The following is a 25,408-nucleotide window of genomic DNA, read 5'->3' as shown; positions in this document are numbered from 1 at the left end:
GGGATAGGAAAGGTAAATATATTCTGCTAAAAGGGAGTATAGACAATGAGGCAATATCACTAATCAACATGTATGCACCAAATGGCATAGCATCCAAATTTTTAATAGAGAAACTACGAGAATTAAAGGAGGAAATAGACAGTAAAACCATATTAGTGGGAGACTTGAACCAACCACTATCAAATTTAGATAAATCAAACCAAAAAATAAACAAGTAAGAGGTAAAAGAGGTGAAAGAAATCTTAAAAAAATTAGAGTTAATAGACATATGGAGAAAAATAAATAGGGACAAAAAGGAATACACCTTCTTTTCAGCACCACATGGCACATTCACAAAAATAGATCATACACTAGGTCACAGAAACATGGCACTCAAATGCAGAAAAGCAGAAATAATAAATGCAGCCTTTTCAGATCACAAGGCAATAAAAATATTGATTGGTAAGGGTACATGGAGAGCCAAATCAAAAGTTAATTGGAAATTAAATAATATGATACTCCAAAATCGGTTAGTTAGAGAACAAATCATAGAAACAATTAATAATTTCATTGAAGAAAATGACAACGGCGAGACATCCTTTCAAACCTTATGGGATGCAGCCAAGGCAGTACTTAGAGGAAAATTCATATCCCTGAGTGCATATATTAACAAATTAGGGAAGACAGAGATCAAGGAATTGGAAATGCAAATCAAAAAAATTGAGAACGAACAAATTAAAACCCCCCAGAAGAAAACCAAACTAGAGATCCTAAAAATTAAGGGAGAAATTAATAAAATCGAAAGTCAAAGAACTATTGAGCTAATAAACAAGACTAGAAGCTGGTACTTTGAAAAAACAGACAAAATAGACAAAGTACTGGTCAATCTAATTTAAAAAAAGGAAAGAAGAAAGGCAAATTAACAGCATCAAGGATGAAAAGGGGGACCTCACCTCCAATGAAGAGGAAATTAAGGCAATCATTAAAAACTACTTTGCCCAACTATATGACAATAAATATACCAATGTAGGTGATATGGATGAATATTTACAAAAATATAAATTGCCTAGACTAACAGAAGAAGAAATAGATTTCTTAAATAATCCCATATCAGAAAAAGAAATCCAACAGGCCATCAAAGAACTTCCTAAGAAAAAATCCCCAGGGCCTGACGGATTCACCAGTGAATTCTATCAAACATTCAGAGAACAGCTAACTCCAATACTATACAAACTATTTGACATAATAAGCAAAGAGGGAGTTCTACCAAACTCCTTTCATGACACAAATATGGTACTAATTCCAAAGCCAGGCAGGACAAAAACAGAGAAAGAAAATTATAGACCAATCTCCCTAATGAATATAGATGCAAAAATCTTAAATAGGATACTAGCAAAAAGACTCCAGCAAGTGATCAGAAAGGTCATCCACCATGATCAAGTATGATTTATACCAGGGATGCAGGGCTGGTTCAATATTAGGAAAACTATCCACATAATTGACCACATCAACAAGCAAACCAACAAGAACCACATGATCATCTCAATAGATGCAGAAAAAGCCTTTGATAAAATACAACACCCATTCCTACTAAAAACACTAGAAAGCATAGGAATAGAAGGGTCGTTCCTAAAAATAATAAACAGTATATATCTAAAACTATCAACTAATATCATCTGCAATGGGGATAAACTAAATCCATTCCCATTCAGATCAGGAGTGAAACAAGGATGCCCATTATTATTCGACATTGTATTAGAAACACTAGCAGTAGCAATTAGAGAAGAAAAAGAAATTGAAGGCATTAAAATAGGCAAGGAGGAGACCAAATTATCGCTCTTTGCAGATGACATGATGGTCTACTTAAAGAATCCTAGAGATTCAACCAAAAAGCTAATTGAAATAATCAACAACTTTAGCAAAGCTGCAGGATACAAAATAAACCCACATAAGTCATCAGCATTTCTATATAATTCCAACACAGTTCAGCAGCAAGAACTAGAAAGAGAAATCCCATTCAAAATTACCTTAGACAAAATAAAATACTTAGGAATCTATCTCCCGAGACAAACACAGGATCTATATGAACACAACTACAAAACATTCTCCACACAACTAAAACTAGACTTGAACAATTGGAAGAATATTAACTGCTCATGGGTAGGACGAGCCAATATAATAAAAATGACCATCCTACCCAAACTCATCTATCTATTTAGTGCCATACCCATGGAACTTCCAAAAAAAATTTTTTACTGATTTAGAAAAAACCATAACAAAATTCATTTGGAAGAACAAAAGATCAAGGATATCCAGGGAAATAATGAAAAAAAAATACAAAGGAAGGTGGTCTTGCAGTCCCAGATCTCAGACTATATTTTAAAGCAGCGGTCATCAAAACAATTTGGTACTGGCTAAGAGACAGAAAGGAGGATCAGTGGAATAGACTGGGGGCAAGCAACCTCAGCAAGACAGTATATGATAAACCCAAAGATCCCAGCTTTGGGGACAAAAATCCACTATTTCATAAAAACTGCTGGGAAAATTGGAGGACAGTGTGGGAAAGCTTAGGTTTAGATAAACACCTCACACCCTACACCAAGATAAATTCAAAATGGGTGAATGACTTGAACATAAAGAAGGAAACTATAAGAAAATTAGGCGAACACAGAATATTATACATGTCAGACCTTTGGGAAGGGAAAGACTTCAAAACCAAGCAAGAATTAGAAAGAGTTACAAAATGCAAAATAAATAATCTGGAATACATCAAATTAAAAAGGTTTTGTACAAACAAAACCAATGTAACCAAAATCAGAAGGGTAGCAACAAATTGGGAAACAATCTTCATAAAAACCTCTGACAAAGGTTTAATTACTCAATTTACAAAGAACTAAATCAATTGTACAAAAAATCAAGCCATTCTCCAATTGATAAATGGGCAAGGGACATGAACAGGCAGTTCTCAGCCAAAGAAATCAAAATTATTAATAAGCACATGAAGAAGTGCTCTACGTCTCTTATAATCAGAGAGATGCAAATCAAAACAACTCTGAGGTATCACCTCACACCTAGCAGATTGGCTAACATGACAGCTGTGGAAAGTAATGAATGCTGGAGGGGATGTGGCAAAGTGGGGACACTAATTCATTGCTGGTGGAGTTGTGAACTGATCCAACCATTCTGGAGGCAATTTGGAACTATGCCCAAAGGGCGATAAAAGACTGCCCTTTGATCCAGCCATAGCACTGCTGGGTTTGTACCCCAAAGAGATAATAATGAAAAAGACTTGTACAAGAATTTTCATAGCTGCACTCTTTGTGGTGGCCAAAAATTGGAAAATGAGGGGATGCCCATCAATTGGGGAATGGCTGAACAAATTGTGGTATATGTTGGTGATGGAATACTATTGTGCTAAAAGGAATAATAAAGTGGAGAAATTCCATGAAAGACTGGAACAACCTCCAGGAAGTGATGCAGAGAGAGAGGAGCAGAACCAGGAGAACATTGTACACAGAGACATAGATACACTGTGGTACAATCGAAGGTGATGGACTTCTCCATTAGTGGCAATGCAGTGATCCTGAACAATCTGCAGGGATCTAAAAAATACTATCCACAAGCAGAGGATAAACTGTGGGAGTAAAAACACCAATGAAAAGCAACTGCTTGACTACAGGGGTTGAGGGGATATGACTGAGGAGAGACTCTAAATGAACACTCTAATGCAAATACCAACAACAGGGAAATGGGTTCGAGTCAAGAATACATGTGATAACCAGTGGAATCGTGTGTCGGCTATGGGAGAGGGAAAGGTGGTGGGAGGAGGGGCGGGGAGGAAAAGAAAATGATCTTTGTTTCCAGTGAATAATGTTTGGAAATGACCAAATAAAATAATGTTTAAAATAAAAAAAAAACCTACCTCAGGTTCAGCAGGTGCCTCCCAACTGAGTTTCTTCTCTGTTGCTGATGCCCTCTTCCAGAAGAGAAATAAAATAAGCTTTTTGCTTTGTAATAATCTCAGTCTTGTCTTTTCATTTTGAATTAGTGGGCTTGCATCCTGCACAGAAGTAGTAGGAAACTACCAAACTAATTTATTTAGATCCATTTAATTATTTACAGATATCTTTTCATAAAGATGCCTAAATACACAAAATTTTGATATTTTTTATCAATAGTCTTTAAAAATTTTTTTAAATGTTATTTAATTAGATGATTTAGAATAATTTTCATGTTTACAAGAGTCATGTTCCTTCCCTCCTCTCCCTGCAACCCCAATTCCGCTGGGTTAAACATGTGCCACGATCAAGACCCATTTCCTTATTAGTATTTGCACTAGGGTAATCTTTTAGAGTCCACTTTCCCAGTCATAGCCCCACCGACCCAAGTGATCAAGTGGTTGTTTTTCTTCTGTGTTTCTTTTCCCACAGTTCTTCCTCTGGATGTGGATAGTGTTCTTTCTCATATATCCCTCCAAATAGTTCTGGATCATTGCGTTGCTACTAGTAGAGAAGTCTATTACATTTGAATTTACCACAGTGCATCAGTCTCTGTGTACAATGTTCTCCTGGTTCTGCTCCTTTCATTCTGCATCAATTCCTGGAGGTCATTCCAGTACACATGGAATTCCTCCACTTTATTATTCCTTTTAGCACAATAGTAGTATTCCATCACCAACATATACCACAATTTGTTCAGCCATTCCCCAATTGAAAGTCATCACCTCATTTTCTAATTTTTTGCCACCACAAACTGCGTGGCTATGAATATTTTTATACAAGTCTTTTTCCTTATTATCTCTTTGGGGTACAAACCCACCAGTGCTATGGCTGGGTCAAAGGGCAGGCAGTCTTTTAGTGCCCTTTGGGCATAGTTCCAAATTGCCCTCCATAATGGTGGGATCAGTTCACAACTCCACCAGCAATACATTAGTGTCCCTACTTTGCCACATCCCCTCCAGCATTCATTACTTTCCTTTGCTGTCATGTTGGCCAATCTGCTAGGTGTGAGGTGATACCTCAGAGTTGTTTTGATTTGCATCTCTCTGATTATAAGAGATTTAGAGCACTTTTTCATGTGCTTATTCATAGTTTTGATTTCTTTATCTGAAAATTGCCTATTCATGTCCCTTGCCCATTTATCACCTGTGGAATGGCTTTATTTTTTGTACAATTGACTTAGTTCCTTATAAATTTGAGTGATTAGACCTTTGCCAGAGGTTTTTGTTATAAAGATTGTTTTCCAGTTTTTTATTTTTCCCTTCTGATTTTGGTTACATTGGTTTTGTTTGTACAAAAACTTTTTAATTTGTTGTAGTCAAAATTATTTATTTTACATTTTGTGATTCTTTCTATGTCTTGCTTGGTTTTAAAATCTTTCCCTTCCCAAAGGTCTGACATGTATACTATTCTGTATTCACCTAATTTACTTATAGTTTATTTCTTTATGTTCAAGTCTTTCACCCATTCTGAGTTTATCTTGGTGTAGGGTGTGCAATGCTGATCCAAACCTAATCTCTCCCACACTGTCTTCCAATTTTCCCAGCAGTTTTTATCAAATAGTGGATTTTTCCCCAGAAGCTGGGATCTTTAGGCTTATCATAGACTGTCTTACTGAGGTCATTTACCCCGAGGCCATTCCACTGATCCTCCTTTCTGTCTCTTAGCTTGTACCATATGGTTTTGATTATCACTGCTTTATAGTACAGTTTAAGGTCTGGTACTGAGAGGCCACCTTCCTTCACATTTTTTTTTCATTATTTCCCTTGATATTCTTGATCTTTTGTTCTTCTAAATAAACTTTGTTAGGGCTGTTTTTCTAATTCTATAAAAAAATATTTTGGTAGTTTGATGGGTATGGCCCCAAATAAATAAATTAGTTTGGGTAGGATGGTCATTTTTATTATGTTAGCTTGTCCTACCCATGAGCAATTGATGTTTTTCCAATTATTTAGATCTAGTTTTAATTGTGTGGAGAGTGTTTTCATATACTTCCTGTGTTTGTCTTGGCAGATAGATCCCTAAGCATTTTATATTGTCTCTGGTGATTTTAAATGGAATTTCTCTTTCTAATTCTTGCTGCTTAGCTGTGTTGGAGATACATAGAAATGCTGATGATTTATGTGGGTTTATTTTGTATCCTGCAACTTTGCTAAAGTTTCTGATTATTTCCACTAGCTTTTTGGTTGAATCTCTAGGATTCTTTAAGTAGACCATCATGTCATCCCCAAGAGTGATAGCTTGGTCTCCTCATTGCCTGTTTTAATACCCTCACTTTCTTTTTCTTCTCTAATTGCTACTGCTAGTGTTTCTAGTACAATGTTAAATAATAGAGGCGATAATGGGCATCCTTGTTTCCCTCCTGATCTTATTGGGAAGGCTTCTAGTTTGTCCCCATTGCAGATGATGTTTGCTGATGTTTTTAAATGTATATTGTTTATTATTTTTAGGAAAGGCCCTTCTATTCCTATACTTTCTATTTTTTTTCTTGGAGTATTGGCTCCAAGGCAGAAGAGTGGTAAGGGCTGGGCAATGGGGGTCAAGTGACTTGCCCAAGGTCACACAACTGGGAATGTCTGAGGCCAGATTTGAACCTAGGACCTCCTGTCTCTAGGCCTGGCTCTCAATCCACTGAGTTACCCAGTTGCCCCTGCTTTCTATTGTTTTTGATAGGAATGAGTGTTGCATTTTGTCAAAGGCTTTTTCCTGCATCTATTGAGATAATCATGTGATTTTTGTTGGTTTGCTTGTTGATATGGTCAATTATGTGAATGGTTTTCCTAATATTGAACCATCCTTGCATTCCTGGTATAAATCCTACCTGATCATAATGAATAACCCTCATGATCACTTGCTGGAGTCTTTTGGCTAGTATTCTATTTAAGATTTTTTGCATCTATATTCTTTAAGGAGATTGGTCTATAATTTTCTTTCAGCAAGAGCCTTGCAATACGTTTTAGTCATGGTTTATAAGGTCCCCAGTTGGATTGAGGCTTTTGTATATAAAAATTATTTTAATTAATTGCCTAGAAAATTTAAAATTATTATTTTTTTGAAAATGAAAAGATAAAGGAGAACTAAGTACTACCCATCCTCTTCACAAAACAAATAACTGTATGTGGAGGTACAGACTACATACACATTGGGAAATGAGAACTGATTCCCTTTGGATGATTTTCAGAATGAACAAAAATAGAGCTCCTTTCCAAAACGGGAAGGATTCAATGAGGTTTTTAAAGTATTAACTTGACACACTGGAAAAGCAAAGGACAGTTTGGTGAAATTCCGTCATTTTCTATAAGCAATGTATTTTAATGGTTTTACAAATAATAAATAAAAATCCAGTAATCTATATGTCTGATAAGAACATGAACTGTAAACATTTGTTATATTATATATACGTATTATACTAATACAGTATTGTGATGCCCTTTGTGGAAATTGATACTTGCCCTAAGCAAGTGGCCAAAGACTATTTCCCCTTCTTCCCTGAGGAAAATTAATATTAATCTGTGATATTTTTATGAAGTCATTTCCCCCTTAGCTCTACCAATGTCAGGCTGAAACAGTTTGCCTTTCAGGCTTCCAATCCCCCCTCCCCACCCAAGGCTATCAAACTGGATTGGGACCTTCTTTCTTTTGTTAAGATCCTAAAAGGATGTTGGACAGGGCTGATCATGCCATGATGAACTTGACTCATATTGAAAGTACACTAGGTTCAGTTCTGGTCTTAGATATTTCCTAACTGTGTGACAACAGCTCTTACTACTCTTCTGCCTTAGAACTTAGGTTTTTTTTTTAAAAAGGAAGAAGATATGCTAGGTCAGTCACATAGCTAGGGGAATTGTATTTTCTGGGATAAAGCAAAGATCTACCTCCCTTGTGATGAAGGAATAAGGGAGGAGTTGAGGTCTCCATATCCACCAAGACAGACTGCCAGGGGACGTCCAAAGGTTGAACCATCAGGCCAATCAGAAAGAGGACATAAGTCAGTGTATAAGCATGAGGCAGGATTCACTTGGGAGCCTGGCAAAAAGTATCCTTTCTTTGTTCATGGGAATTGCATGTCCCCATTAATAAATAATGTTATTCTTTGAGAAATGACATCATATTCTTTATTGGTTAAAATACAAATGCTCCACTCCTTAGTACATGTGGCTATTTTTCTTATAAACTAGTTGGGCACAGGCTTATTAAAAATAATAGGTCTTTACAGTTACAGAATCCTAAAGCACTTAGTATTAAAAAAAAAAAAGGCTTATCTCGATTTGTTAAACCACATGCATTAAATAGACTGGTTGTCCAAAGAATTCTAGTACATGCAAGCTGATTAAACAAATGTTTGAAATTTTTTAAAACATCATAAATTTGTATTTTTGTTTTTCTTATGTAAGACTTTTTAAAATTAAGTCTGAGTTTTCTCATTCTCTCTCTGAAAATATCAAGAGGAATGCTTATTTTTACAAATTCAGATCCTTATGGATCCTTTGAAAGATTCTTTCTCTAGACTCTAGAAAGCACTATCTATAACTCATGCATGATTCAGGTAAAGACAGAACAAATAATATATAAAGATTGAAATTCCTCAAACTTTCAGGTGAGTTACAGGTAACCTAAATTTGATGTTCTTACATATTTATGTTTATAAAGTTCATAAATGTTTATGTTTCTGATGTTTACATGTTTCTAATATTTACTGTTTTTATAATATTTTATGATGCTTATAAAGTTATAAACTCCATGAGGTTTCAACTGGTTTTCACCACATGAAATAATTATGGAAAGGCCAATGTGATTAGTTTTTATAAGACTCTTCCAAATCACACTACACCTTTTTTCTAGGGTGTTTAAGCAATATTACAGTTACTTGGCACCTAGAATACTGATCTACTGGATGAATCTTACCTCTGAAAATCTCCTGTCATAACAAGACCTATTCCAGGTATTGTTAACTAAGAGCTGAATTCAAAGCACCAAGTTACTGATTTGAGGATGCATGTTTCTGAGTTCCAATCGATCAAACCAAACTATTTGTGTACAATAGTCAAGGATAGATAACTCAGAACTTCCAAGGGAAAATGCTTTCCAGAAGCATATAACTTTATGATACAAACAGTTTCTCCCCAAACCCCAGACCTTCATCTTGATGAAAAAGGAAGAATTAATTTCTTTCTTTTCTTCACTCTTGCTTGCATTTTTTTCTCCTTTGTTTTAAATCCACATTTTAAAAAATTTCCTGTGGACACTCCTTGCATATGTTGTGTCCCTGCCTACTATGCTACTCAACAACTTCTTGTTCCCATCCTCAAGATGCTCAGCTTTTTTGCTTCTAATTTCTCTCTTACCTCAAGACACCTATGCCTACTTAAAAACTATAACCCCCATAAGATAGTAGGCTGGTTGCTAGTCAAGACTAATAAATGGCCCAAAGAAATAGATCAGTCTGATCTTATGTATCACTTGATCCCACATTTCCCACTGGTTCCTAAGAACTATATTACACTTTTATGTGAAACTTCCAAGAAAGTATCAAAGTGGGAACTGTGGAAAAATAAGTTGTGACTACAGATGTGAAGATAACACTTATTATTCTATATTAAATAATCTGAAAAATACATACAGGGACAGGTTATCTTGTTTTGAAAACATTCCTACCAAAAAAAGCTTTCCCCATTCCTTCTTGGATTTCAGCTGATGGTAAATCTGACCTTTACTATGAATAGTTTGGTTATTTTTGCTAATTCTGAAGAAGGCTGCCTCAAAATGGTGTATATAAATGGTGTTTCTGTTATAGGACACATAAGATACTCCTTGTAAATGCTTTCATATGACTATTTACCTGGCTTGCTTTGTCTCAAGACTCCAGTTTACTTACTGACCTCATCTTCATCGAGTGTCTTCAGAAGATCAATTTCAGATTTAATTCCACCAGAAAAGATATGAGCTGTCATTAGGAAATCAAACTATAAAGTCTTTCCTGCTTTGTTTCTGGCCCCAAATATGAGTATAAGGATTATATTGTCTGGCATAATATTACAATATTCTCTAAGTTCCATTCTCAGAACTAGGCTAGCTTCACAAACACTGAAAATGATCCAGCAATTGTAGTTACAGGAAAGTAGAACCAGAATATCTGATCTGGCCTATAGTGAAAAGAGAAAGTTCTTTCCAAAATTAAAATTGTCAAAGTTGGAAAGAATCATCAGATTCAGATACCTCATTCAAAGAAATGAAGAAATTGAGCCTCCCACCCATTTTCCATGGCCATGTAACTAGTTGATTCCAGGATTTTATCCCATATTTCCTTATTCCAAGGCTGACAGGATCTCTCATCTTCTGATGGAAACCTGATCTAGAATATGCAGATGGTCTCAGAAAATAACTGTCAAGGACACAGCTATGATTGACCTTATGATAGTCATTATCACCTAACCCTTTGGTATATTCTGTTCTTAAGACCTCAGCCATCTTATAGTGAAGCACAATGAATATTTTCCACAGAAACATATAATATAGGATAACACAGTCACATAAGGAAAACCTTTTAGACCCTAGACATATATCACCTGGCTTGTAATTTTCTTTGTGTCAACACAATAAACTCTATAGCCACAAAATAAGGGCTTATTGATGCCTGGGATTATTTGCTTCTTATGGGGATCTGCAAAGTGGGAAAGAGGCTATTGCCTCTAACAGATCTATTGGCAATCCTACTCCCACAGATCAACTGGAAGGTAATTTTATGAATTTTGGGAGTGTTGGATTTATAGCAAGAAGAAATTAGTTTGAATTTAACTCTATTATTCATGACTTTAAGTAGGTCACTGAACCTTTGGGAGCCTTAGTTTATTTATAAGATGATGGGATTTAGTAGATAACCTCTAAATCTTTTTCCAACTCTAAGTCTATGTGTCTTTAATCATGGCAACAAGTCTTTACAATCTGACTTTGGACCACATAACTCAACTGAAACTCCTTTCTCCAAAGTTATGATTTATGATAAACCTAGTCTGCTGATAATTTCTCAGTCCAGATCTTTTTTTATCTCTCTGTTGCATTTGACACTGTTGACCATCTTCTTCCCTTGGATACTCTCCTCTGTGTTTTCATAACTCTGTATTATGGGATGCAGGGATAACATTCTTCTTTCTCTGGGCAAGTGCTAGAGTGGGACTAGTCAAGTCTCCTTGAGGGGAAAAGAGAGGTCTGTAATAAAACAAACAATCCAGAAGGTTAGGTCAAGTGGGTGCTAGGATTATTCAGAATACTGTTCCAAAATCCAAGTTGCTGAGATGAATGGGAAGCCAGACATGGTCGTTGGTTCAGGTTAGCAGGTTAATACTAGGACTATTGGTGAGTTGATTTGTCTCTACACAGCTTGGAATTTTTATTGTGGTAAAATCTCCCCCTACCCTACATGATTTCCTAGCAGTGCTCTGCCTTATCTTGGCCAAGCTAATAAAACTTGGTCATCTGTTGGCATTAATTCAAAAAGTAATTGAAAACATAGCATCTACAAAGCATTGTAGGAGTATATAGGATTGAGTAAGATTCAGACTAATGAATATGATTTAGGCAAATGTTCAAAGGCTTAAAAGAAAAGGCAAAAAACAAAAATTAAAATAGAAATAGTTCTAGTAAAACTAAAATTTCAGCAGAATTTTGAAAGTTGCATGTTATAAAATTTAGTTAATTGCATGTTGATTTTCTTTTTGGAGGGCTGAAATATCAAGATTTCTGAAATTTTATAGCCATGAAGAAACTGTTTTGCTAAAAATTCTAAGGGCTGGATTATCCATCTCTTTCTTCTTGAATCTCAAATTGACAAAAATAATCAGAATTCTGAATTGTATGATGTAATGTTAGAATGAAGATTAGACACCATCTGGTTGAAAATTTGTATATAACTATGATTTACAGAACTTAAGGAACATCACATAGATGGTCAGAGTTCAAATTCTAATCTATGTCTTTTGATCCTAAATCCGATGCATTTTCCTCTTCTACATACTCTATATTATTGCCAAAATTCATTCTAATATTCCATGCTATCTCTCCTTTCATAACATTCATAAAAAAACTCACAAACCAAATCTATATTCCCCAACCTTATAACTCCAAAAATCTCTTCTCTTTGGGTATCACCAGTTCATTTTTACCCTCTTTGCTTGTATTTTTTCTGGTTGCTTCACTTCCACAGAAGCCAGCTCCTACTCTGAATGAATGAATAAAGAATGAAAATGAATGACAAAACCATCTACTAATTCCTTATTATTTACCAAACACAATACTAAGTGCTGGGGATACAAATAGAAAAACCAAGACAGTCTCTTCTCTAAGGGCTTCATCCTACTTGGGAAAGAAAACAGAAACAGGACATAGCCCAAGGTCCTTAGGGTATATCCCCCAGATTGCAGTACTAGGGTAGAGTTGATGACTGCTCATCAAATAGTGTGAACAGTTATGTTGCTTTTCCTCCCTTAGCTACCTCAGGATGTCTGGACAACAGAGATTGAGAAATGTAAAGATTAAAATTTAGGGGAACTGATAGAGGTAGAAATTAGTTTCTCTCTGCAAGGAGTATTATATTTTTAGAGGTTTATTGAAGATTAAGGATTAAAGAAAATACAGGATAAGAAAGCACGTGTCTAGGCCCAGGGGCCTAGACAACCTCACCTACATTAAGAAAAGAGACAGGTCAGCTTGGAAGCTGCAGCAGGAAAAAGAAGAGCCCCCGCCTACGGCGGAGACCCTTTAAATCATAATCTGCTCTCGGCCCAGGTGAGAATTCAGTGAGATTACAAAGCATTCTGGGGAAGTGGAGCAAGGACTTCTGGGGATTGAAGTCCTGGATTCAAGTCTCAATTTTTACAAAAAGTCTGCAAAGTGAAGGCAAGTGGGAAGGGTGTCAATAGGAATATGTCTCCTCCCTATCTTCTTTCCCTCCTTGTCCATGGGGCCTCTGATCTCTTAACACCCCCCCCCCCCGGTTTTCTTCATACCTAAGACCCTTTTTCTCATATATATATATGTATATATTCCCATATATATGCTATATAGTATATCTATTCCCATATGTATACTATATAGTCATGATATCTCATAATTATATAGTATTCTACAAGCATAATTGATCAATGCATATAAAAAGTTTAAAAATATATGCAATATCAATACTTGTAGACTTCTTACTTGGGCAAACATGCTTTTTCTTTATAATTTTGCAACATTCACTTTATTGTGTGTAGGGGCTAATTTTTTTCTGTTCACATTGTTGTACATCATTGTGTATAGTATTTTCTTGGCTCTGCTTACTTCACTCTGCATTACTTCATGTAAATCTTTCCTTGCTTCTCTGAAATCATCTGTATTCATCACATTCATCATTTATTAGTGTAATTACATTCATGTACCATAATTTGTTTAGCTATTCTCCAAATGTTTCCAGTTCTTTGACATCACAATATAATAAGGAAATCTCTGAGTCAAAGGATAGTGTAAAAATTAAATTATATTTATAATAATAAAATATTATATTTTATGAGGTTTATTAAGGATTATTAGAAATCAAGGATGCAAAATAAAAACCACGTGCCCATGGCTGATTAGCCCATTCAAAATCCCCAGGCTTAGTTTACCACTATACTTGCTACATCATTGCAATGGAAGAGAAGAGAAGAGAGCCTGTGAGGTGTTACTGCCAGTTAAATACCAATTGTGATCTCATGTGGGGACTCAGGTGAGATTATAGGGAATTCTGGGTAAAACCAAGGATTTCTGGGGATTGAAGTCTAGGGTTCAAAATCTCCATTTTTACAATAGGTACATTTTAGTCACTTTGTTTGATAATTCCAAGTTGGTTTCCAGAATGGTTACACTAATTCATGACTCTACCAGCTAGCACTACTAGTGTGCTTACCTTTGCACAACCCTTCCAACATTAACTCTTCCCATCCTTTGATATCTCTACCAATTAGCAGGTATGAAACCTTAAGGTTATATAATATTTATTTTTCTTATAATATGATTTGGAGCATTGTTTCATCTTATTATTAATTACAATTTTTGAGAAGTATTTGTTTATATTCTTTGACCACACACACACACACACACACACACACAAAGGGCAGCTAGGTGGCACAAGTTGATTTCCAACTTGATTTCCTGCTTTTATGCAGTTTGTCAGACAATCTACTAGAGTCTAGAATATTTTCTACAATACCATAGTAATCATGACTTCACTCTGTGAATAATCATTTTATTACTTTCTACTAAAGTACTGTAAAATTTCAATGATGAATAAAAATTGAGCAAAATGAAGAAAGATCAATAGATTGATGGTATGTGGTATATTGCAGTGTCTCTAGAATCATAGGACCTAGGATCAAATCCCTCCTTTGACACTCCCTACCTGATGACCTTAGGAAAGTTAAACTACCTGGGCTACCATTTACTTATCTACAAAGGGAAGGAGTTGATTCGAATAGTCTCTCAGGTCCCTTCCAGTTTAATATCTACAATCCTATGAACCAGTCCCTAATACTTTTGAGAAGAGTGGAATTACATTGAAATAGAGCTTTGTAATGTTTTTCCATTCTCACTCACTTAGGACTTGGTTTTTCATGACTCTGATCTAGAGCAAAGTGAGCAAATTCAGGTTATTTCAACCATTAAAAGGGAGCCCCAGGATCTGGGAAATTTATTCTCTCTAGAATAGGAATGAATCAAGTTTGCGGGAATTGAGGGTGAGGATTGATTGGCCTGGGGATGAATGGAAGGAAAAGGCTCCTCCAATTTCCTAACCCTTAATTATCAAATAGTCTGGTTCATGGAGAGCTCTCTAACTAAAAGAACTTTATGCATAGTTATGTCTGGCTGTGGGAAATTCTTAATCAAACAAAGATAGGGGAAATCATTACAGATAAGACAGAAAGCTTTGATTACATTAAACTGAAAAACTTTTACACAAATAAAATTAATGTAGCTGGAATAAGAAGGGAAAATGTTGATTAAGGTAAAAATCAGAATCAAATATCTCTCATGAAGATCTGATAGCTCAGATATAGAGGGAACCAACACAAATACTTAAGACCAAAACCCATTTCCTATTGGATAATTTATCAAAAGATATGGACAAATAGGCCTTAAGAGAAAGAATTCCAAGTTATCAACACAATCACTAATAAGAAAAATGAATATTAAAAACTCTTAGTTTCACTTCACAGAAAATTGGCAAAGATAACAAAAAAGTAATAATAGTTAATATTTTTAACTTAAAATAATACTATTGGTGAAAACATTATCCTTAAAATTTTATTAAAATTTCCATATTCTTTGACCCAGAGATCTTACCAGTAAGCATAAGGAGGTCAATGGTAGAAAGTTTCCATAGACACCAAAATATTAATGGAAGCACTTTTTGTAGAAGCAAAAACTCAGAAACAGTAGATTCCCATCAACTACGGAATTGCTAAGCAAATTATGGTACATGAATGTAATGGGGCATTATTGCCTTGTACAAAATATGAATAATGAACTGATGCAGAATGAAGTCATCACAGCCAGGGGACAATATCCATAATGATTGTAACAATGTAAATTGAGCAAAGAAAAAAAGAAAACTCAATGATGTATAATTAAATTGATTGAGCTTAAACCTGGGAAAGCGTTAAGAAAAATGTACTTCACTTTCATCTTTGCAGAACTGGCAAACTTTGATATGGAATATACTGTCAGACATAAGTAATATATCAATTCATTTTACCAAACTGCTTTCTTCCCATCACCTTGCCTTCCCTTAACCCTCACTCCTGCTTTTTATTTTTAATCTTTTTTTTGAAGGCATGGCTCACTGGATAGGAAAGATAGAGTTGGCAAATTAAATGGTAAAAAGAAGAGATACAAAATAAGACTTTAAAAAGGATATGAACTCCTTGAGGACAAAGACTTTCATTTTTTTTATTTGTGACTTCAGTTTTTGGTATGTGGCATGCTTAACAAATACTTATTAGTCAGCCATTTGATGACTGAAAGTTAGGGATGACTATTGACTTCTTAAAATTAAAATGTCAGGTTGCAACACATTTCAAAGAAAAAATGGTGAACAAATGATGACTAAAGGACATCATCCAAAAAGATATGTATGACAAAGGATATGACCTCATCACATGACAACAGCAAGGAATAAGTGATGCATATTGGTCCACTAGTATCCTTGTGATGGCAAGAAAAAACTAGGGAGTCTCAGGAATATTGAGAGAATCTCCTTTGGCAAAATTACAAGAAGAAATATAAGATTCACACAAAATGGGTACATATGGATTGATGTCAATCTTTATAATTAGAGTGTCATATTGAAGAGATTATGGACCCATTGGAGTATTTAAGGGCTCAACCAAGCCACAAGATTCATCAAGGCAAAGGTATTCATGACAATAGTCTTGACTGATGATACACCTGAGATAGAACAGTCTCTTACCCCTACTGGATCCTGTGAATTCATGAGATGTCAAGTCTCCTTCAAAAGCCTCCCTTATTGATCCTCCTCATATAGTTTCATGGGGTCTATTTCCCATGGTCAGACAAACCTGACAGGGAGGATACCATGAAGGTCACTAGCCAATAGCATTCCTTGTAGGCAAACTGATCCAAAAATCCTGGAAGTTCTTTCCTTTCCCTAAGTAGGGTCTGAGGAGTAGCCAGTATATAGCCTGTCTATAGACCCTGAAAGTAATAGTCTTAGGTCATTGACTTCCCACACTATTGCAATAACCCATCAAGTACAACAATTTCTATGGAAGTTGTTGTGGCTGCTATGAGGTTTCAAGGGACTTTGGACAAGGGGCTTCTATAACAGCAAGCTATTCAACTGTTCTTTGAGTACTTCTTGTTGGGATAGGAATTTGAATAGCCATACTATTCTCTTTCAACCTCCAGTCCAAATCTACTCTAGACACCACACATTCACCATTCAGTTACCTGTAAAGGATATATTGCTGACACTGGCACAAGCTCGTAGGAAACACAGATGTTCCCACCCAACATTAACCATTTTCCCCTATTTGAGGGAACATTGAGAAGCAGCCCAATGATTAGAGAACAATAATAATAATATCACAGTGGATAGAGTGCTGGACTTAGAAGCAGAAAGACCCAAGTTGAGCTCATTAGATGAAAGTAAAATGAGATTTCAGTTCAATGAAGAGAGAGTTTCCCAAGGTCTGTAAAGAAAGGAAACTGGAAATCAGGGACATGTTGAAGAAGCAGCTTTTAAAGTCATTCTCTCTATCACTATATGTCTGGAGTTGATCCCAAAGAGAGTCTGGCTATGTGAGACTCTAGAAGATGAATCTCTTTCTTCCAAAACTCTTATGCTGTCCTCATACAACTGTACAACTTTGCATCACCATTTTCTCCAACAGATGGGAGTAATGCCTTCTGCTTATGCAACATGCGAAATGTCCCGAGTCTAATTGGAAGCCTGAGTTACGTTCCTAAAGCATTCCTAAAGAGTTGTGCATGACACTTGTTCAGGAAGCTTTCGTAATTATTGTTTCTAGGACAGAATAAAACCTTTTTGGCTTGTTATTTAAAGCTCTTCAGAATTTATCTCTAACTATGCCCATCACTTAAGGAATGGTTGAACAACTTGTGGCATACAAATGTGACGGGATACTATTGTGCTATAAGACATGATGATAGGGAGGGTTTCAGAAAAACCTGGGAAAACTTACCTAAACTGATGCAAAATGAAATAAGCAGAAACAGAGGAATGTTATATACAGTAATAGCAATATTGTAATGATAATCAACTGTGAAAGACTTGATTTCCTGTCATCGATTTAACGATTCATCATAGCTCCAAGGACTAATAAAGTAAAATGCTATCTATCTAAATGCTATCTGGAGGAGAAGAGAGAGAGGGAGAGAAAATTTAGAAATGTTAATAAAATTTAAATTAAAAAATAAAAAAGGATTATATAAAAATTTGGCTCTACCTTATCTTTCTGAATTTATTTCATATTATTCCCCCTCATGTACTCAATATTCCATCCAAACTGACTTATTTATCATTCATCTATGAAGATCCTTCATGCGAAGGCATTAGATTTTGGGTTACTTTAGTTAGTAATCTCCATGATAGGATTTCCCCTTATCCTCTTAACCTTTCCCTTATTTAATAAAATACACTCCCAATTACTGTGGTTTGTTATCTGTGTGCTAGTCTCAGACCATGCTCTGTCTGAATCTAGGCTGATTATTTGACCCTTTCATCCATAGTGGAGAACCTGTCACTGGCCCAAAATGTCTATCTAATCCCATCCCAAAATCCTCTCCCTTTTACAGGAGCAATGTGATAATAGAAAGAATGCTCAATTTGGACCAGTCCATTAGTCCAGATAAATACCAACTAAATACATCAAGCCAAGCCAATAAAAATATATTAATCACATACTATGTGCTAGGCACCTTGCTAAGCACTGAGGATATAAAAGAAAGCAAAACAACAGCCCCTGCTCTTAAGGGGCTTAAGGTCTAATGGGCAATGAGGATGACATAGGAGCAACTATGGACAAACCAGACTTATACTGGATAAACAGGTGATAAATTCAGAGGGAAGGCACATCAAGAAGAACCAGGAAAGGCTTCAAGCAGAAAGTGGGACTTTAGCTGTAACTTGAAGGGACCCAGAGAAGCCAGAAGGCCAAAGTGAGGAGGGAGAGAATTCCAAGCATGGAGGCCAACTGGCAAAAATGCCTAGAGTCAGGATATTGAATGCCTTGTGTGAAGAACAACAAAGAGGCTAGAGTCACTGGTTCAGAGGGTACATAGAGGAGAGTAAGATTAAGTCTGGAAAAGTAAAAAGGGCATCTAAAAGTCATGTTTTCCTATAGCTTTTCCAACATTCTATCTTTTGCCATCTTTGCTAGTTTGCTGGGTATAAGGTGCAATCTGAGTTGCTTAACTGTGTATTTTTCTTATCATTATTTTGAATGAAACTTTTACAACTTGGTGTGACTTGGGAGTATAGGAACATGTAAGTAAATATGAGTGGATTTGTAATCACAGAGGGATTTTGTGTTATGGAATAGAGGAGAAGAGAAAGCTCTTGTATTCAGAACTACAGAGTACCTTTAGTAGAATTCCCACTAACTTTTTCTTGGGGGGGACAAGGAGGAGCATAGGTGTTAGGGTGCTCAGATGCCACTTATACAGTATTTCATTTGACCCTCACAACTATGCTGTGAGGTAGATGTGATTATTATCCCACTGTAGAGATGAGGGCAAGGAAGCTCATATAGATTAAATGATTTGACCAAGATCACAGAGGTAGAATTCTTATTTCTCCTCTACAAAAAGAGAATAAAGGGAAAAAATGGTAATTATTATGTGGAAAAGTTAAAAAGAAAAGTCTTGCAGAATTCCCTTTATCTGTAAGCTTGTAAGGCTTCTTGAAGCCATCTGTGTGGGCAAGGTTTGTGAAAAGAGATTGCTTGGATTATGGAATTTCTAAACAATGAAGCTGGATTACTAAGAATGTTTGTTTACAAATAGAAATTATTTTTAATGATTGATCTTTACTCCAGAATGAATTTATAACTTAAGAAGAAGAGAAGAAAAATGAATAAAATCTCTTCTATGTGTGTGTGAGCCCTGGTAAACTTTTATTACTGTATATGAATTTAACATAAAGTGTACAGCCTTCCTCTATCAGACTCACCTCTTTTGGCAGGACACCATCAAGTCATGTGACTAAAATGCTGAGTGACTACCTAAAGTCATAACTTGTGGAAGTCTTCGGAGGTGACATGTCTGAAATTCAGGACTGGGAACTAGGACTGAAGTTAATCTTGTCCAATCAGAGAGCCCCAGGAAGAATGGCAAAAATGGGCTACAAAAGTGAATGGAGAGGAAGCTCTGGTTCTCTTTTGTACGAGTCTCTGTCTCTCTCTCTGTCTCTCTCTCTGTCTCTCTGTCTCTGTCTCTCTGTCTCTGTCTCTGTCTCTGTCTCTCTCTCTCTCTCTCTCTCTCTCTCTCTCTGTCTCTCTCTGTCTCTGTCTCTCTGTCTCTCTCTGTCTCTCTGTCTCTGTCTCTGTCTCTGTCTCTCTGTCTCTGTCTCTCTGTCTCTGTCTCTCTCTGTCTCTGTCTGTCTGTCTGTCTCTCTCTCTCTCTCTCTCTCTCTCTCTGTCTCTCTCTGTCTCTGTCTCTCTCCCTCCCCCCTTTGGAGTGTATAAAGCTTGTTTGGCACTAGCCTTATCTGACTGACTCATTTTGGCCAGTGTACCACTTGTCTCTGGGAGCTGTCCAGCTTGGGTTAGAGCCACATCTGGGAACTGGAACCATGGTGCAGCTTGGAGGATTTTTAGTCTGGGCGACTAGGTGATGTCTCTCTCTCTCTCTCTCTCTCTCTCTCTCTCTCTCTCTCTCTCTCTCTCTCTCTCTCTCTCTCTCACACACACACACACACACACACACACCTTTACTAATAAATAATTATAAATTAACATACAATCTCCAAAGAATTTTAGTCATTACAATTGCATCTCCACAGAGTAGATTAATTGTATTTAGCTCTAAGCTATGGTCAGTGAAACTTGCCATTTGAGGTAAAAGCTCTTGGGACAGAAACTAATTTATTATTTAGAGTTTCGAATTCAGGTATAGTTGTCTGATGGATCCTTAATTAATAATCCACTAGTTAAGAGAAAAGCCGCAAGTTACTCAGGAGTAGGATCCTGACAGATGGAGATCTATCTGGTAAAAAGTCGAGGGAATAGCCTAAACATAGCTAAAGGTAAGATCACCTTGATTCAGTTTCCCTACTTTGTTGTTTCCTTTTGAACAGGAGTGTTTTCCACCTGAGTTCCTGAGTCTGGCTGTGAGGTAGAATTGTTACTGCATAATTTGTTGTCAACTGTGACTCTTACCTGAAATTAAAATAGTTGATATATAGTTAATAAATAGAGTTAATAATAATAGTTTATCCTGGTATAGTCTGTTATAATCATGTCCCTGCTTTTTCTTTTTGTAGCAAATTTCTATAAGAGAAAGTGGTTAGTAGAAGATATGAACACAATAAAAATATGTAAGATGTTACTGTTTTCAGTCTGAATGTGTAGTCATTCCATATCCCAAGCAACTAAAGTAAATTAGTCCTCAGGCTGGTTATCTACCTGTTAATACTTATATAGTTATGTATAAGATTAAGTCCCTAAAATAGATTTGCTCCATTTGAATGTAGTTAACAACTGAACATGTTTTACTACAGGCAATCTATTTGATAACACTGTTTTATGTATACTATTGGTAATTACTTAAGTGTATTTGCAGCCCACTCCAAGTTTTTGTTTTAATTGGAGTATAATCATGCTCCTATAAGGCAATTCATCTATGTAACCACTGAACCTAGGGGTAGAGAAAATATCTGTAAAAAGTGTTGTCGCTTATGTTTATATAGAAATGATTGGATTCCTTATAGCATCTGATCTTCCTAAAGGAATTGGAATTAATTGGAATAAAAGGTTTTGAGAAAGTAACATGTTAGATAATTCTGTATGTCAGATGTAAATGGCTCTAATGGGGCATGTAAAAAGCTAAAATCTCAGATTTTTAACTGAATTGTGAGTTCCTAATTTACTGTTTTTCTTATAGGCTTATTGTTAACAAACTCAAGATCACAAGGTTTTGTATGAATTTTATTACCTCAACTAATGGAGAAGTAAAATTTGAGAAGCTGTACTAATTTGCATTGAGATCTGCTTCATAAAAGATTTTAGTAAGAACATTTAAGAAATCTCTACAAATAATTTGGAACAAAAGAAGCAAATCTATTAGAGAGGAGGAGACCTACACCAGAATGCCCAGGGCAAATGATTTTGGATATCAGACAACTTCACAGGACATCTGACATCTAAGATGAAACTTATTGACATTGGGGAAAGGCTATAAAAATGCAAAAAGACTTGTCAGTTAAAGTCGATATTCATTATTGTTTTTACTTTGACTTTTTGTTTCATTGTATCTGTACATTAAGTTCCTTTTTTTGTTTCTTAATATGTTCACAAGTATTATGTGGATTGGGATTAAAAATTATGTCTCACCAAGTTTTCTTCTTTGGCTAGCAAGGGTCCTTTGCAGGACCCATTGGACAAAAGGAGAAAACATCAACAGTTAACAGGTTTCTAATAGCTTTGTGATATTTAGAATTGCCTTGGAATGTCAGGATTAATATGATAAAAGAAAGACACATGCCCTGGAAGTAACTTTATAGTGTTGCTGCACAGGAATAGTTCAGTATAGATAGCCCTGACAGGTCACCAGACCCTGCAGGTAACAGCGAGGCTGTCTTCTATCATTTTTTAAAAGTTATATCTTGGTTTACATTTTAAGTGGCCTGTTTCTGGGCAGAAGTTTCTCTCTTGTGATGTCTAGACTTGTGCATGAATTGGATCTTAGTGATGTGGAGTGGCACAAAGTCATCAGCCTCATTCTCTCTTACACAGTTATCCAAGTCTAATGGCAAGACAAAAGTTAGGATGACTGTTGATGAACAGAATGCAGGGGAACAAATTCTGACTTATTATAAGTACTATAATAAGAGAACACATTTCTAAAATGAAAATGGCATTAATTTGATTCTACCTGAATGTAATTCCCAAATAGTATCGTATAGAATCACAGTTTTTAATTTATTATTGTTATTTACAAAGCTCATTTCAAATTCTTTGTATTATAAGGTCTACTTTTTTACCCTTCTCTTTTCTTCCAGTAATAGGAAGCCAAAGATTTTAAAAACAGCAGTCTTGTATTGAGTTCTGAATTACCACTATTATCCTAATAAGGGGAGCACCTTTAACACCGCATTCTGGTTGTGATTCAGGATGTCTTTTGGCAAAAAAAAAAAGTTTTAGAACTACTGTCAGTCTGAAAGATAATAATTGCTAGAGTAGTTATATGTGAACAAGTTTTTCATCAGGACATGGGAAATTAATCCAAGGTACCACAAAGGGAGACCACCCTGGGATGATTACAATCTTGGCAAAGACCCATAGTAATGTCATTGTTGGGAATTTTCACTGAACTGCAGAATGAAAGGTGCTTATATAATTTTGGGGATAGAAATGGGGAATGGTATATAAATTTACAAACACTTAATAATTGAGAAATATCAGCAGTCACAGTGACTTGAGTAATTGAGAGGTGCCAAAGAGGTTATTGTATTTTCGCCCAATTCATAGTCAACTTATTCAACTGAAGTCTTTGTTTCAACCTCTGGGAAACTCTGAAATGGAATTAATTAAAATAAGGACTAGTAATGACAACATTTAAAATCTCAAAAATGTCTGGCAGTGCTTCTAGAATTCATTATCACTTAGCTAAATTTTAAAGCCACATGGTGGCACCCAAGTTCCTTATAATTTTTCTCCCTTTACCTTCAAACCTGCAGCTTCCTATCTCCTTCCTATTTTTACAAGATCAAAAACCTGGCTCAAATGCTTTTCAGCATGCTGTGAGAATTTGCCAGTCTGAACCCCTATTTTTGAGGTTGCAATTCAATCCCACCTTTTGATTGAGTTAAAAACAATGCCTGAGACTTGTCTGCATAGGGGGACACATCTGGGAGGATGCCAGAAACCTTGTGGCTCCCTGGCACTGGAAGACACTTGCCTCTTGCCCCAAGTGACTTCTGGCATCCTGAAGACTGACCTCTGATCTGGACTGAGATCAAATCTGGCAAATCAGAGAGCCTCAGGAATTTGGAGTCACAGGAGATATGTTTCAGGTCCAGGGAAGGAAGAGACTCTTTTGTTCTGGAATCATGGTAACAAGGCAACTAGGTGAGCATGAGCTCGGGCAAGCAGCTGGCCACATGTGGCTGGTACCTTTTCTTTCTCTGACTTACTCTTTTATTTTATTTAAATATATTATAAATTTATTATTAAATAAGTTAAGATACAATCTCTAGGGAATTATAATCTTAAGAATGCTTAGATTGTCTGGTGGGAGCCATCAGGCCATGATGCCTTGACAAAGTCACACGTGGTAGCTAAGGAGGCCACAGAGTGGCCCTTGGCAAGATGTGATTGCCCACTCAGTCCTCCTTACATGATCTCTCTTATCAATGTCCCTTACCTATGGAATTGACATGATTATTATTCCCCCTAAGTCTCAAAAGGAATAATGCAAGAGCAAAACACCTATACCCTAATTCCCCCAAACATCACCAAAAGATCAGACCCTTAAACTCAATGCCAAAAAGGCTATCATGGGTTAACTTTTACTTAGGTGCATAATTCCCAGCAAAACTGCAGTTACAAGCCAAGCCCAAAATTTTCCCACTCACAGAAACCTATTCTCATGAAGCCAGCACACAAATCAATCATAGAGGCCCATACAATAAGTACAAGTACATCAAGCTTCAATATATCTCAGTGACTCGTGATTTGATTATGATATGATTGTTGAATTGTCTTTTAAGAACTTCTGATTAATTATTCCATTTCATTAAAAGCAATAAGTAATTTTCCTTGATTGTTTGTAAGCTTAAAACTTCTCACAGGGTAATGAGAAATTAAGCCACCTGTGATGAAATCATTTATCTTATATGTTGTCTGTAATCACAATATAAGAATATAGAATGTTAATCAAGTGATTTGTTAAAAGTTTATGTAACAATAAACACCTTAATGAAAATACCAACAATGAGCACCTTAATGAAAATACCAACAACATGGAAAAGAGTTCAGACTGAGAACACATGTGATACCCAGAGGAATCATGCATCGCCATTGGAAGGGGTAATGGGGGGAGGGAGAAAAAGAAAATGATCTTTGTTTCTAATGAATAATGTTTGAAAATGACCAAATAAAATAATGTTTAAAAAATTTATGTATCACTTTTGCAATTATCTCTCTTTGAACATCTGTGTGCCAAGAAAATGGGTATAAAAATAAAAAGCAGGAATGGATATGGCAGAGCGGCTATCAGATGCAAAGCAGTCCCATGGCTGTAATGATTAAACTGTCTTCCTTTTGTTATTTTTTTGACTGATCCTTCACCACCTGTTGGAGAACCCTGGAGTTGCACGTGAGGCTGGACCCCGCCTGTGGCAATTGTCTTCCTTTATTTCTCTCTCTCCCCCCTATGCATACTCACACATATTCCTCTAGTGTTCTTGAAAACCATACTTCCTTATTTCCTTCATATTCTTCTACCAAACTTTCCTTTACTTGTTCAATTCTTTGTTCTCTACATTTCAAACATATCCCAGACGATCTTAATGCTTCTAAATTTTTCTTTTATAATTTTAGCACATACTGTGATTAAACAAAACCAACAACTTCCTAAAACTTTTACTTCTCTAAGCTGTAAAGTTTATTTCAATTCAGGTGACTTTTCACTAATTTATCTATAACAACTAAACTTTAAAA

The 25,408-nt window shown here is 36.0% G+C and overlaps 1 protein-coding gene across 2 annotated transcripts in view; it reads left to right on the top strand.

The window, feature by feature from the left end:
* LOC103093172 (uncharacterized) overlaps positions 1 to 24,838 on the top strand; it is an 89,723-nt gene extending 64,885 nt beyond the window's left edge. The window contains exons 3-4 of one of the 2 annotated variants that reach the window (XR_008913524.1): positions 20,824 to 20,861; positions 21,630 to 24,838. The gene's annotated coding sequence lies outside the window, so the exon portion shown is untranslated. The remainder of the gene's footprint in view (positions 1 to 20,823; positions 20,862 to 21,629) is intronic. The other variant, XM_007499551.3, reaches the window with a different exon arrangement.
* Positions 24,839 to 25,408: the final 570 nt, after the last annotated feature.

Source organism: Monodelphis domestica, chromosome 7, assembly GCF_027887165.1.
Source record: "Monodelphis domestica isolate mMonDom1 chromosome 7, mMonDom1.pri, whole genome shotgun sequence".
In the NCBI taxonomy this organism is placed as follows: domain Eukaryota; kingdom Metazoa; phylum Chordata; class Mammalia; order Didelphimorphia; family Didelphidae; genus Monodelphis; species Monodelphis domestica.
This window is presented reverse-complemented; position numbering and strand designations above follow the sequence as displayed.